The sequence below is a fragment of the Triturus cristatus genome, chromosome 4_2, assembly GCF_964204655.1.
Source record: "Triturus cristatus chromosome 4_2, aTriCri1.1, whole genome shotgun sequence".
Classification (NCBI taxonomy): Eukaryota; Metazoa; Chordata; class Amphibia; order Caudata; family Salamandridae; genus Triturus; species Triturus cristatus.
The window spans coordinates 445952180-445967324 of NC_140586.1; positions in this window are offsets into that span (position 1 = coordinate 445952180).

Consider the following 15145-nt stretch of genomic DNA (forward strand, 5'->3'; position numbering starts at 1 on the left):
TTGACCCACTGTGGTTAATTTATCGAGTATATGCAGACTAATGTGACATGCTCACAGAGCAACACCAACCGCTGAACTACATTAACCAGAAGGCAAAGTGGGCCACGCCTACACAGGCGATGAAGTACCTCATAAAGAGAAAAAAAGACTGTCTCACTGTGATTAAACGCCATTGAAGAAGGGAGACTTTAACCCGAAATGCATCTGGCTTCACTGCTGGTGCTCAGGTTCTCATTTCGCAAGTCTGCTGCTGCAAGTAAATCCATGCAAACAATACTTACCTGTGTTGGCTCTCCGTTCGGGACAAACCTTTCTTTCGGATTTATAACGGCTCGTCCAAGCCGTGGAGAAGCCCCGCTGCACAACAGCGGACCCAGGTGACATGAAGAGAATTAAACATTGCCGCCGTAATGGGAGGTATTTTGTAACTTGCAAGCAAAAGAGAAGCAGTCTCGGTGATGTGAGCCTGAACATCGACCCACTGTGGTTAATTTATCCAGTATATGCAGACTAATGAGACATGCTCACAGAGCAACACCAACCGCTGAACTACATTAACCAGAAGGCAAAGCGGGCCACGCCTACACAGGCGATGAAGTACCTTATAAAGAGAAAAAAAGACTGTCTCACTGTGATTAAACGCCATTGAAGAAGGGAGACTTTAACCCGAAACGCGTCTGGCGTCACTGCTGGTGCTCCGGTTCTCATTTCGCAAGTCTGCTGCTGCAAGTAAATCCATGCAAACAATACTTACCTGTGTTGGCTCTCCGTTCGGGACAAACCTTTCTTTTGGATTTATAACGGCTCGTCCAAGCCGTGGAGAAGCCCCGCCGCACAACAGCGGACCCAGGTGACATGAAGATAATTAAACATTGCCGCCGTAATGGGAGGTATTTTGTAACTTGCAAGCAAAAGAGAAGCAGTCTCGGTGATGTGAGCATAAACATCTACCCACTGTGGTTAATTTATCGAGTATATGCAGACTAATGAGACATGCTCACAGAGCAACACCAACCGCTGAACTACATTAACCAGAAGGCAAAGCGGGCCACGCCTACACAGGCGATGAAGTACCTTATGAAGAGAAAAAAAGACTGTCTCACTGTGATTAAACGCCATTGAAGAAGGGAGACTTTAACCCGAAACGCGTCTGGCGTCACTGCTGGTGCTCCGGTTCTCATTTCGCAAGTCTGCTGCTGCAAGTAAATCCATGCAAATAATACTTACTTGTGTTGGCTCTCCGTTCGGGACAAACCTTTCTTTTGGATTTATAACGGCTCGTCCAAGCCGTGGAGAAGCCCCGACGCACAACAGCGGACCCAGGTGACATGAAGAGAATTAAACATTGCCGCCGTAACGGAAGGTATTTTGTAACTTGCAAGCAAAAGAGAAGCAGTCTCGGTGATGTGAGCCTGAACATCGACCCACTGTGGTTAATTTATCGAGTATATGCAGACTAATGTGACATGCTCACAGAGCAACACCAACCGCTGAACTACATTAACCAGAAGGCAAAGCGGGCCACGCCTACACATGCGATGAAGTACCCTATAGAGAGAAAAAAAGACTGTCTCACTGTGATTAAACACCATTGAAGAAGGGAGACTTTAACCCGAAACGCGTCTGGCGTCACTGCTGGTGCTCCGGTTCTCATTTCGCAAGTCTGCTGCTGCAAGTAAATCCATGCAAACAATACTTACCTGTGTTGGCTCTCCGTTCGGGACAAACCTTTCTTTTGGATTTATAACGGCTCGTCCAAGCCGTGGAGAAGCCCCGCCGCACAACAGCGGACCCAGGTGACATGCAGAGAATTAAACATTGCCGCCGTAATGGGAGGTATTTTGTAACTTACAAGCAAAAGAGAAGCAGTCTCGGTGATGTGAGCCTGAACATCGAACCACTGTGGTTAATTTATCGAGTATATGCAGACTAATGAGACATGCTCACAGAGCAACACCAACCGCTGAACTACATTAACCAGAAGGCAAAGCGGGCCACGAACTACACAGGCGATGAAGTACCTTATAAAGAGAAAAAAAGACTGTCTCACTGTGATTAAACGCCATTGAAGAAGGGAGACTTTAACCCGAAACGCGTCTGGCGTCACTGCTGGTTCTCCGGTTCTCATTTCGCAAGTCTGCTGCTGCAAGTAAATCCATGCAAATAATACTTACCTGTGTTGGCTCTCCGTTCGGGACAAACCTTTCTTTTGGATTTATAACAGCTCATCCAAGCCGTGGAGAAGCCCCGCCGCACAACAGCGGACCCAGGTGACATGAAGAGAATTAAACATTGCCGCCGTAATGGGAGGTATTTTGTAACTTGCAAGCAAAAGAGAAGCAGTCTCGGTGATGTGAGCCTGAACATCGACCCACTGTGGTTAATTTATCGAGTATATGCAGACTAATGTGACATGCTCACAGAGCAACACCAACCGCTGAACTACATTAACCAGAAGGCAAAGTGGGCCAAGCCTACACAGGCGATGAAGTACCTTATAAAGAGAAAAAAAGACTGTCTCACTGTGATTAAACGCCATTGAAGAAGGGAGACTTTAACCCGAAACGCATCTGGCGTCACTGCTGGTGCTCCGGTTCTCATTTCGCAAGTCTGCTGCTGCAAGTAAATCCATGCAAACAATACTTACCTGTGTTGGCTCACCGTTCGGGACAAACCTTTCTTTTGGATTTATAACGGCTCGTCCAAGCCGTGGAGAAGCCCCGCCGCACAACAGCGGACCCAGGTGACATGAAGAGAATTAAACATTGCCGCCGTAATGGGAGGTATTTTGTAACTTGCAAGCAAAAGAGAAGCAGTCTCGGTGATGTGAGCCTGAACATCGACCCACTGTGGTTAATTTATCGAGTATATGCAGACTAATGTGACATGCTCACAGAGCAACACCAACCGCTGAACTACATTAACCAGAAGGCAAAGTGGGCCAAGCCTACACAGGCGATGAAGTACCTTATAAAGAGAAAAAAAGACTGTCTCACTGTGATTAAACGCCATTGAAGAAGGGAGACTTTAACCCGAAACGCATCTGGCGTCACTGCTGGTGCTCCGGTTCTCATTTCGCAAGTCTGCTGCTGCAAGTAAATCCATGCAAACAATACTTACCTGTGTTGGCTCACCGTTCGGGACAAACCTTTCTTTTGGATTTATAACGGCTCGTCCAAGCCGTGGAGAAGCCCCGCCGCACAACAGCGGACCCAGGTGACATGAAGAGAATTAAACATTGCCGCCGTAATGGGAGGTATTTTGTAACTTGCAAGCAAAAGAGAAGCAGTCTCGGTGATGTGAGCCTGAACATCGACCCACTGTGGTTAATTTATCGAGTATATGCAGACTAATGAGACATGCTCACAGAGCAACACCAACCGCTGAACTACATTAACCAGAAGGCAAAGCGGGCCACGCCTACACAGGCGATGAAGTACCTTATAAAGAGAAAAAAAGACTGTCTCACTGTGATTAAACGCCATTGAAGAAGGGAGACTTCAACCCGAAACGCGTCTGGCATCACTGCTGGTGCTCCGGTTCTCATTTCGCAAGTCTGCTGCTGCAAGTAAATCCATGCAAACAATACTTACATGTGTTGGCTCTCCGTTCGGGACAAACCTTTCTTTTGGATTTATAACGGCTCGTCCAAGCCGTGGAGAAGCCCTGCCGCACAACAGCGGACCCAGGTGACATGAAGAGAATTAAACATTGCCGCCGTAATGGGAGGTATTTTGTAACTTGCAAGCAAAAGAGAAGCAGTCTCGGTGATGTGAGCCTGAACATTGACCCACTGTGGTTAATTTATCGAGTATATGCAGACTAATGAGACATGCTCACAGAGCAACACCAACCGCTGAACTACATTAACCAGAAGGCAAAGCGGGCCACGCCTACCCAGGCGATGAAGTACCTTATAAAGAGAAAAAAAGACTGTCTCACTGTGATTAAACACCATTGAAGAAGGGAGACTTTAACCCGAAACGTGTCTGGCGTCACTGCTGGTGCTCCGGTTCTCATTTCGCAAGTCTGCTGCTGCAAGTAAATCCATGCAAACAATACTTACCTGTGTTGGCTCTCCGTTCGGGACAAACCTTTCTTTTGGATTTATAACGGCTCGTCCAAGCCGTGGAGAAACCCCGCCGCACAACAGCGGACCCAGGTGACATGAAGAGAATTAAACATTGCCGCCGTAATGGGAGGTATTTTGTAACTTGCAAGCAGAAGAGAAGCAGTCTCGGTGATGTGAGCCTGAACATCGACCCACTGTGGTTAATTTATCGAGTATATGCAGACTAATGAGACATGCTCACAGAGCAACACCAACCGCTGAACTACATTAACCAGAATGCAAATCGGGCCACAAATACACAGGCGATGAAGTACCTTATAAAGAGAAAAAAAGACTGTCTCGCTGTGATTAAACACCATTGAAGAAGGCAGTCTTTAACCTGAAACGCGTCTGGCGTCACTGCTGGTGCTCCGGTTCTCATTTCGCAAGTCTGCTGCTGCAAGTAAATCCATGCAAACAATACTTACCTGTGTTGGCTCTCCGTTCGGGACAAACCTTTCTTTTGGATTTATAACGGCTCGTCCAAGCCGTGGAGAAGCCCCGCCGCACAACAGCGGACCCAGGTGACATGAAGAGAATTAAACATTGCCACCGTAATGGGAGGTATTTTGTAACTTGCAAGCAAAAGAGAAGCAATCTCGGTGATGTGAGCCTGAACATCGACCCACTGTGGTTAATTTATCGAGTATATGCAGACTAATGAGACATGCTCACAGAGCAACACCAACCGCTGAACTACATTAACCAGAAGGCAAAGCGGGCCACGCCTACACAGGCGATGAAGTACCTTATAAAGAGAAAAAAAGACTGTCTCACTGTGATTAAACGCCATTGAAGAAGGGAGACTTTAACCCGAAACGCGTCTGGCGTCACTGCTGGTGCTCCGGTTCTCATTTCGCAAGTCTGCTGCTGCAAGTAAATCCATGCAAACAATACTTACATGTGTTGGCTCTCCGTTGGGGAGAAACCTTTCTTTTGGATTTATAACTGCTCGTCCAAGCCGTGGAGAAGCCCCGTCGCACAACAGCGGACCCAGGTGACATGAAGAGAATTAACCATTGCCGCCGTAATGGGAGGTATTTTGTAACTTGCAAGCAAAAGAGAAGCAGTCTCGGTGATGTGAGCCTGAACATCGACCCACTGTGTTAATTTATCGAGTATATGCAGACTAATGAGACATGCTCACAGAGCAACACCAACCGCTGAACTAAATTAACCAGAAGGCAAAGCGGGCCACGCCTACACAGGCGATGAAGTACCTTATAAAGAGAAAAAAAGACTGTCTCACTGTGATTAAACGCCATGGAAGAAGGGAGACTTTAACCCGAAACGCGTCTGGCGTCACTGCTGGTGCTCCGGTTCTCATTTCGCAAGTCTGCTGCTGCAAGTAAATCCATGCAAACAATACTTACCTGTGTTGGCTCTCCATTCGGGACAAACCTTTCTTTTGGATTTATAACGGCTCGTCCAAGCCGTGGAGAAGCCCCGCCGCACAACAGCGGACCCAGGTGACATGAAGAGAATTAAACATTGCCGCCGTAATGGGAGGTATTTTGTAACTTGCAAGCAAAAGAGAAGCAGTCTCGGTGATGTGAGCCTGAACATCGACCCACTGTGATTAATTTATCCAGTATATGCAGACTAATGAGACATGCTCACAGAGCAACACCAACCGCTGAACTACATTAACCAGAAGGCAAAGCGGGCCACGCCTACACAGGTGATGAAGTACCTTATAAAGAGAAAAAAAGACTGTCTCACTGTGATTAAACGCCATTGAAGAAGGGAGACTTTAACCCGAAACGCGTCTGGCGTCACTGCTGGTTCTCCGGTTCTCATTTCGCAAGTCTGCTGCTGCAAGTAAATCCATGCAAACAATACTTACCTGTGTTGGCTCTCCGTTCGGGACAAACCTTTCTTTCGGATTGATAACGGCTCGTCCAAGCCATGGAGAAGCCCGCCGCACAACAGCGGACCCAGGTGACATGAAGAGAATTAAACATTTCCACCGTAATGGGAGGTATTTTGTAACTTGCAAGCAAAAGAGAAGCAGTCTCGGTGATGTGAGCCTGAACATCGACCCACTGTGGTTAATTTATCGAGTATATGCAGACTAATGAGACATGCTCACAGAGCAACACCAACCGCTGAACTACATTAACCAGAAGGCAAAGCGGGCCACGCCTACAAAGGCGATGAAGTACCTTATAAAGAGAAAAAAAGACTGTCTCACTGTGATTAAACGCCATTGAAGAAGGGAGACTTTAACCCGAAACGCGTCTGGCGTCACTGCTGGTGCTCCGGTTCTCATTTCGCAAGTCTGCTGCTGCAAGTAAATCCATGCAAACAAAACTTACCTGTGTTGGCTCTCCGTTCGGGACAAACCTTTCTTTTGGATTTATAACGGCTTGTCCAAGCCGTGGAGAAGCCCCGCCACACAACAGCGGACCCAGGTGACATGAAAACCGCAATCCTCTGCTGATGACGTCAGATATTACATCACTGTATTTAGACACTTATGTACCCATGTCTTCTTCCATTAATCTTTAGCTATACATATATTACAAATATTTATTTTTCATAAAGACACATATGTCATCAGTGATGTAATATCTGACGTCATCAGCAGAGGATTGCGGTCGCGTGAGTTATAGTTGCCTGCACTAACTATAAAGGGGGAATTTCATTGTTTTTTTACGAGTGAAATGTCCAGCTAACTATAACATGTGTGAAACCTATGGTTTTTTAAGTGAATTTGCAAGGTTTTTTAAATGCTAATTCATAACTATAACGTGTGTGAAAACTATGTTTTTTCTGTGAATTTGTACGGTTTTTTAAATGCCAAGTTATGTATTTATTATTTTTTTTTTTTCAGGTTTTTCACCGTGCGCGCACGGTGCGCTTCACGCACCGTGCGCACGCTGTGGGTACTCGGTGCGCTTCGCGCACCGAGCACCCACGGTTCGCAGTGCGTGCCGTGCGCGCACAGTGCGCGCACCTCGTGATTTAAAAAAAAAAAAATGTTTTTTCCTCCCTTGGGGGTCCTTCTGTGACACCCTGACCAAGGCTAGGGGGTCAGGAACTGTCCACTCTGCCCCCTTTTCACGTTCTCCACCTTTTTTTTTCACCCCCTCAGACTGCGAGAGACAAAATGGCGGCCGACACTTCCTGGTTTCGACCGATTCGAATGTTTACCACATCTAACAACCAATCAGAATTGCGCTCGCGCACGGCAGGGTGCGCGCATAGTGCCCGCACGGTGTGCGCGTATAGATATTGATATGCTTTTAAATGCTATTTTCTCAGGAAATACTGAACAGATTTACACCAGACCTGCAAAAGGCACTTCCTTGACCTTATGGCTACCTCTCTGCCAAATTTCACGTAATTCTGTTCAGCCGTTCGGGCTGTAGCTGCGACTAATTATATTGAGTCACAATGGTATCCTTTGCGAGCAGCACTCGAGGAACGGCGTAGGTTACCAGCCTAAATACAGGGTATGGACAATATTTTCCAAGTGGGTTGGTTACAAGCAGCCCTTCACGTCGCCTGACGCGTTTCGCTGTAGAGCTTCTTCGGAGGTTACGGTGAAAGGACCGTGCAGCGCTGTACTGACTCTCCCATATTAGCCAATTTAAACACGCCCCTGCATGGGGCTACCAATCACAATAATTCCAGGCATTGTGGGAGATGTAGTATTTATTTCACCTTTAGTAATCATTGTTGCACATTTGCTGCTAAGATGAAGTCCTCATTGGACCCCCGCTCAGGAAAATTGTCCTAAATCCCTCGTCGCTCCTCCGTTCTGCCGGTGCATCCGACTTCACAGCCCCCTGTGGATATGGGGTGGTGCCAGCTCGGCGGCAGGACTGCCGCCATTATATTGAGTCACAATGGTATCCTTTGCGAGCAGCACTCGAGGAACGGCGTAGGTTACCAGCCTAAATACAGGGTATGGACAATATTTTCCAAGTGGGTTGGTCACAAGCAGCCCTTCACGTCGCCTGACGCGTTTCGCTGTAGAGCTTCTTCGGAGGTTACGGTGAAAGGACCGTGCAGCGGTGTACTGACTCTCCCATATTAGCCAATTTAAACACGCCCCTGCATGGGGCTACCAATCACAATAATTCCAGGCATTGTGGGAGATGTAGTATTTATTTCACCTTTAGTAATCATTGTTGCACATTTGCTGCTAAGATGAAGTCCTCATTGGACACCCGCTCAGGAAAATTGTCCTAAATCCCTCGTCGCTCCTCCGTTCTGCCGGTGCATCCGACTTCACGGCCCCCTGTGGATATGGGGTGGTGCCAGCTCGGCGGCAGGACTGCCGCCATTATATTGAGTCACAATGGTATCCTTTGCGAGCAGCACTCGAGGAACGGCGTAGGTTACCAGCCTAAATACAGGGTATGGACAATATTTTCCAAGTGGGTTGGTTACAAGCAGCCCTTCACGTCGCCTGACGCGTTTCGCTGTAGAGCTTCTTCGGAGGTTACGGTGAAAGGACCGTGCAGCAGTGTACTGACTCTCCCATATTAGCCAATTTAAACACGCCCCTGTATTTAGGCTGGTAACCTACGCCGTTCCTCGAGTGCTGCTCGCAAAGGATACCATTGTGACTCAATATAATGGCGGCAGTCCTGCCGCCGAGCTGGCACCACCCCATATCCACAGGGGGCCGTGAAGTCGGATGCACCGGCAGAACGGAGGAGCGACGAGGGATTTAGGACAATTTTCCTGAGCGGGGGTCCAATGAGGACTTCATCTTAGCAGCAAATGTGCAACAATGATTACTAAAGGTGAAATAAATACTACATCTCCCACAATGCCTGGAATTATTGTGATTGGTAGCCCCATGCAGGGGCGTGTTTAAATTGGCTAATATGGGAGAGTCAGTACACCGCTGCACGGTCCTTTCACCGTAACCTCCGAAGAAGCTCTACAGCGAAACGCGTCAGGCGACGTGAAGGGCTGCTTGTAACCAACCCACTTGGAAAATATTGTCCATACCCTGTATTTAGGCTGGTAACCTATGCCGTTCCTCGAGTGCTGCTCGCAAAGGATACCATTGTGACTCAATATAATGGCGGCAGTCCTGCCGCCGAGCTGGCACCATCCCATATCCACAGGGGGCCGTGAAGTCGGATGCACCGGCAGAACGGAGGAGCGACGAGGGATTTAGGACAATTTTCCTGAGCGGGGGTCCAATGAGGACTTCATCTTAGCAGCAAATGTGCAGCAATGATTACTAAAGGTGAAATAAATACTACATCTCCCACAATGCCTGGAATTATTGTGATTGGTAGCCCCATGCAGGGGCGTGTTTAAATTGGCTAATATGGGAGAGTCAGTACACCGCTGCACGGTCCTTTCACCGTAACCTCCGAAGAAGCTCTACAGCGAAACGCGTCAGGCGACGTGAAGGGCTGCTTGTAACCAACCCACTTGGAAAATATTGTCCATACCCTGTATTTAGGCTGGTAACCTACGCCGTTCCTCGAGTGCTGCTCGCAAAGGATACCATTGTGACTCAATATAATGGCGGCAGTCCTGCCGCCGAGCTGGCACCACCCCATATCCACAGGGGGCCGTGAAGTCGGATGCACCGGCAGAACGGAGGAGCGACGAGGGATTTAGGACAATTTTCCTGAGCGGGGGTCCAATGAGAACTTCATCTTAGCAGCAAATGTGCAACAATGATTACTAAAGGTGAAATAAATACTACATCTCCCACAATGCCTGGAATTATTGTGATTGGTAGCCCCATGCAGGGGCGTGTTTAAATTGGCTAATATGGGAGAGTCAGTACACCGCTGCACGGTCCTTTCACCGTAACCTCCGAAGAAGCTCTACAGCGAAACGCGTCAGGCGACGTGAAGGGCTGCTTGTAACCAACCCACTTGGAAAATATTGTCCATACCCTGTATTTAGGCTGGTAACCTACGCCGTTCCTCGAGTGCTGCTCGCAAAGGATACCATTGTGACTCAATATATATATATATATATATATATATATATATATATATATATATATTAATAAACAAAGTGCCCAAGCATGCCCAGATGCACTCGTCTGCTGTTGATAATTTTATTAGCATTGGCGGCCAGCTACTTCGCACCAGACAAAGTTTCGATGCCCAACGCGTTTCAAAGTCTGTTTGACTTCTTCCTCAGGGGCGACTGCATTCAAAACAACAGGAAACACCAGCATGCAATTTAATATTGTCCCGCCCTCAGTGGGTGTGGCTTAGTGCCCAGGTGCACGCTGGAAGAAGTAGTTACCCTCAGTGGGTTCCATCAGTTTCATGGCAGGAGTAGAAATATACCTATGTAAGGCTCTGGATTGATTGCTGGTCCTGTTTGTGCCGCAACAGTAGCGCCATGACGAACGGGAATTGTTTCCCTCGCAGCCTCTCTTCTCTTGCTGAGATGGTGCAATCTGGCGCGGCAGGACTGCCGCGTAGTAGATTAATAAACAAAGTGCCCAAGCATGCCCAGATGCACTCGTCTGCTGTTGATAATTTTATTAGCATTGGCGGCCAGCTACTTCGCACCAGACAAAGTTTCGATGCCCAACGCGTTTCAAAGTCTGTTTGACTTCTTCCTCAGGGGCGACTGCATTCAAAACAACAGGAAACACCAGCATGCAATTTAATATTGTCCCGCCCTCAGTGGGTGTGGCTTAGTGCCCAGGTGCAAGCTGGAAGAAGTAGTTACCCTCAGTGGGTTCCATCAGTTTCATGGCAGGAGTAGAAATATACCTATGTAAGGCTCTGGATTGATTGCTGGTCCTGTTTGTGCCGCAACAGTAGCGCCATGACGAACGGGAATTGTTTCCCTCGCAGCCTCTCTTCTCTTGCTGAGATGGTGCAATCTGGCGCGGCAGGACTGCCGCGTAGTAGATTAATAAACAAAGTGCCCAAGCATGCCCAGATGCACTCGTCTGCTGTTGATAATTTTATTAGCATTGGCGGCCAGCTACTTCGCACCAGACAAAGTTTCGATGCCCAACGCGTTTCAAAGTCTGTTTGACTTCGTCTTCAGGGGCGACTGCATTCAAAACAACAGGAAACACCAGCATGCAATTTAATATTGTCCCGCCCTCAGTGGGTGTGGCTTAGTGCCCAGGTGCACGCTGGAAGAAGTAGTTACCCTCAGTGGGTTCCATCAGTTTCATGGCAGGAGTAGAAATATACCTATGTAAGGCTCTGGATTGATTGCTGGTCCTGTTTGTGCCGCAACAGTAGCGCCATGACGAACGGGAATTGTTTCCCTCACAGCCTCTCTTCTCTTGCTGAGATGGTGCAATCTGGCGCGGCAGGACTGCCGCGTAGTAGATTAATAAACAAAGTGCCCAAGCATGCCCAGATGCACTCGTCTGCTGTTGATAATTTTATTAGCATTGGCGGCCAGCTACTTCGCACCAGACAAAGTTTCGATGCCCAACGCGTTTCAAAGTCTGTTTGACTTCTTCCTCAGGGGCGACTGCATTCAAAACAACAGGAAACACCAGCATGCAATTTAATATTGTCCCGCCCTCAGTGGGTGTGGCTTAGTGCCCAGGTGCACGCTGGAAGAAGTAGTTACCCTCAGTGGGTTCCATCAGTTTCATGGCAGGAGTAGAAATATACCTATGTAAGGCTCTGGATTGATTGCTGGTCCTGTTTGTGCCGCAACAGTAGCGCCATGACGAACGGGAATTGTTTCCCTCGCAGCCTCTCTTCTCTTGCTGAGATGGTGCAATCTGGCGCGGCAGGACTGCCGCGTAGTAGATTAATAAACAAAGTGCCCAAGCATGCCCAGATGCACTCGTCTGCTGTTGATAATTTTATTAGCATTGGCGGCCAGCTACTTCGCAGTTTCGATGCCCAACGCGTTTCAAAGTCTGTTTGACTTCTTCCTCAGGGGCGACTGCATTCAAAACAACAGGAAACACCAGCATGCAATTTAATATTAATATTAAATAAACAAAGTGCCCAAGCATGCCCAGATGCACTCGTCTGCTGTTGATAATTTGTTGACTGAGGGTAACTACTTCTTCCAGCGTGCACCTGGGCACTAAGCCACACCCACTGAGGGCGGGACAATATTAAATTGCATGCTGGTGTTTCCTGTTGTTTTGAATGCAGTCGCCCCTGAGGAAGAAGTCAAACAGACTTTGAAACGCGTTGGGCATCGAAACTTTGTCTGGTGCGAAGTAGCTGGCCGCCAATGCTAATAAAATTATCAACAGCAGACGAGTGCATCTGGGCATTCTTGGGCACTTTGTTTATTAATCTACTACGCGGCAGTCCTGCCGCGCCAGATTGCACCATCTCAGCAAGAGAAGAGAGGCTGCGAGGGAAACAATTCCCGTTCGTCATGGCGCTACTGTTGCGGCACAAACAGGACCAGCAATCAATCCAGAGCCTTACATAGGTATATTTCTACTCCTGCCATGAAACTGATGGAACCCACTGAGGGTAACTACTTCTTCCAGCGTGCACCTGGGCACTAAGCCACACCCACTGAGGGCGGGACAATATTAAATTGCATGCTGGTGTTTCCTGTTGTTTTGAATGCAATCGCCCCTGAGGAAGAAGTCAAACAGACTTTGAAACGCCTTGGGCATCGAAACTTTGTCTGGTGCGAAGTAGCTGGCCGCCAATGCTAATAAAATTATCAACAGCAGACGAGTGCATCTGGGCATGCTTGGGCACTTTGTTTATTAATATATATATATATATATATATATATATATATATATATATATATATATATATATATATATATATATATATATATATATATATATATATATATATATATATATATATATGAATAGTTACCCAAGATGCCTCTAATTCAAGGATGCCACTCCCCCACTCCGCAAGCAGGTAAGTTTTCACAACTTTATATATGTGTGTGAGTGTATATATATATATATTCACTGAAAAAACCATAGGTTTCACACACGTTATAGTTAGGAATTAGCATTTAAAAAACCTTGCAAATTCACTGAAAAAACCATAGGTTTCACACATGTTATAGTTAGTGGAAATTTTACTGATAAAAAACCAATGAAATTGCCCCGTTATAGTTAGCGCAGGCAACTATAACTCACGCGACCACAATCCTCTGCTGATGCTAATACTGTATTTAGACACTTATTTGCCCATGTCTTCTTCCATACATTTTTAGCTATACATATATTACAAATATTTTTTTTTCATAAAGACACATATGTCATCAGCAGAGGATTGCGGTCGCGTGAGTTATAGTTGCCTGCGCTAACTATAACGGGGCAATTTCATTGGTTTTTTATCAGTAAAATTTCCACTAACTATAACATGTGTGAAACCTATGGTTTTTTCAGTGAATTTGCAAGGTTTTTTAAATGCTAATTCCTAACTATAACGTGTGTGAAACCTATGGTTTTTTCAGTGAATTAGTACGGTTTTTTAAATGCTAAGTTTTTTTCCCTTATAATAAGCCCTGTACATTTGGTGGCCTACGGCCACCAAAAGCACAGGGGGTGGGGTAAGTGTGGATAGTGTTTTTTTCCATTGTAATAAGCCCAGCACATTTGGTGGCCTTCGGCCACCAAAAGCACAGGGGTTGGGGTAAGTGTGGATAGTGTTTTTTTTATTTTTATTTTTTTACCGTACGCTTACCGTAAGCGTACGGTAAGCGTACCCCGCGAAATTGCCGAAAAAAAAATAAAACCGTTTTTGCACTTGGGGGATGTTTGGGGACTCCCTCCACATGACTATGTGGGAGGGAGTTGTCAAAACAGCCCCTTTACATGTTTTTGGGCTTCCGATTTTAAAAATCTCTCTCAGTGCGAGAGACAAAATGGCGGCCGCCGCTTCCTGGTTTTGGCCGATTCGAATGTTTACTAAGATCTAAGAGCCAATCAGAATCGCGCTCGCGCACGCCACCGTACGCTTACCGTAAGCGTACGGTAAGCGTACCGTAAGCTGGCTCAGATATATATATTGATTTAAAGGCTATTTTCTCAGAATCTACTGAACAGATTTACACCAAACCTACAAAAGGCACTTCCTTGACCTAGGGACTACCTCTCTGCCAAATTTCTAGTAATTCTGTTCAGCCGTTCGGGCTGTAGCTCGTTCTAAAGGTCCTATGGAAAAATGCATGGGAAAAACGCGTTTTGGGACCCCCCTTTTATCTCAGCCCCCGCTTGACGGATCCCCCCGAGACTTTCAGGGTAGGAGCGGAGCGTAGCGCCCCACCTATTTTGAGAAATTCGCGAGGATTCGTCGACCGGCGCCAAAGTTATTCAAAATAGAATGTTGAGGTTTTCCTATGGAAACGTGGTCCTAACTATAACTACCTACTGGCGACCGCCAGTAGGTAATATGTGTGTGTTTACATATATATATCTTTATGTATATATGTATTTATATCAATATCAATATCTATCTATCTATCTATCTATCTATCTATCTATCTATCTATCTATCTATCTATCTATCTATCTATCTATCTATCTATCTATCTATCTATCTATCTATCTATCTATCTATCTATCTATCTATCTATCTATCTATCTATCTATCTATCTATCTATCTATCTATCTATCTATCTATCTATCTATCTATCTATCTATCTACATATATATAACAGCCTCGGAGACCACCACATCCCTGGGGCAATTAATTTGGTTTAATGGGTGGTCATGTGTCCCCACTGCAGTCTTAGGGACCGCCACCTCCCCAGGGTTGAAAGAAATTAATAAAGGGGTCCGTCACGGACCTCTGTCCCCCGGGACCACCACCATCCCAGGGCAAAGTTGTACGATGGATGGGGGATGCGCGCTCACCGCTCGTGGAGTCATTTATAACCCTGTAGACCACCACCCTCCTCTGCCAACAGAAAGTGACAAAATAAAGGTAATCAACTAGCAGAAAGAGGCTAAATAAAGGTCAGCAATGAGCAGACAAAGGCAAAACGATGGTGAGAAAGGGACCAAAGGAGGCAGAATAAAGGTCAGAAATGAGCAGAAAGAGACAAAATAAAGGTCAGAAATAAGCAGAAAGAGGAAAAAAAAAGGTCAGCAATGTGCAGAA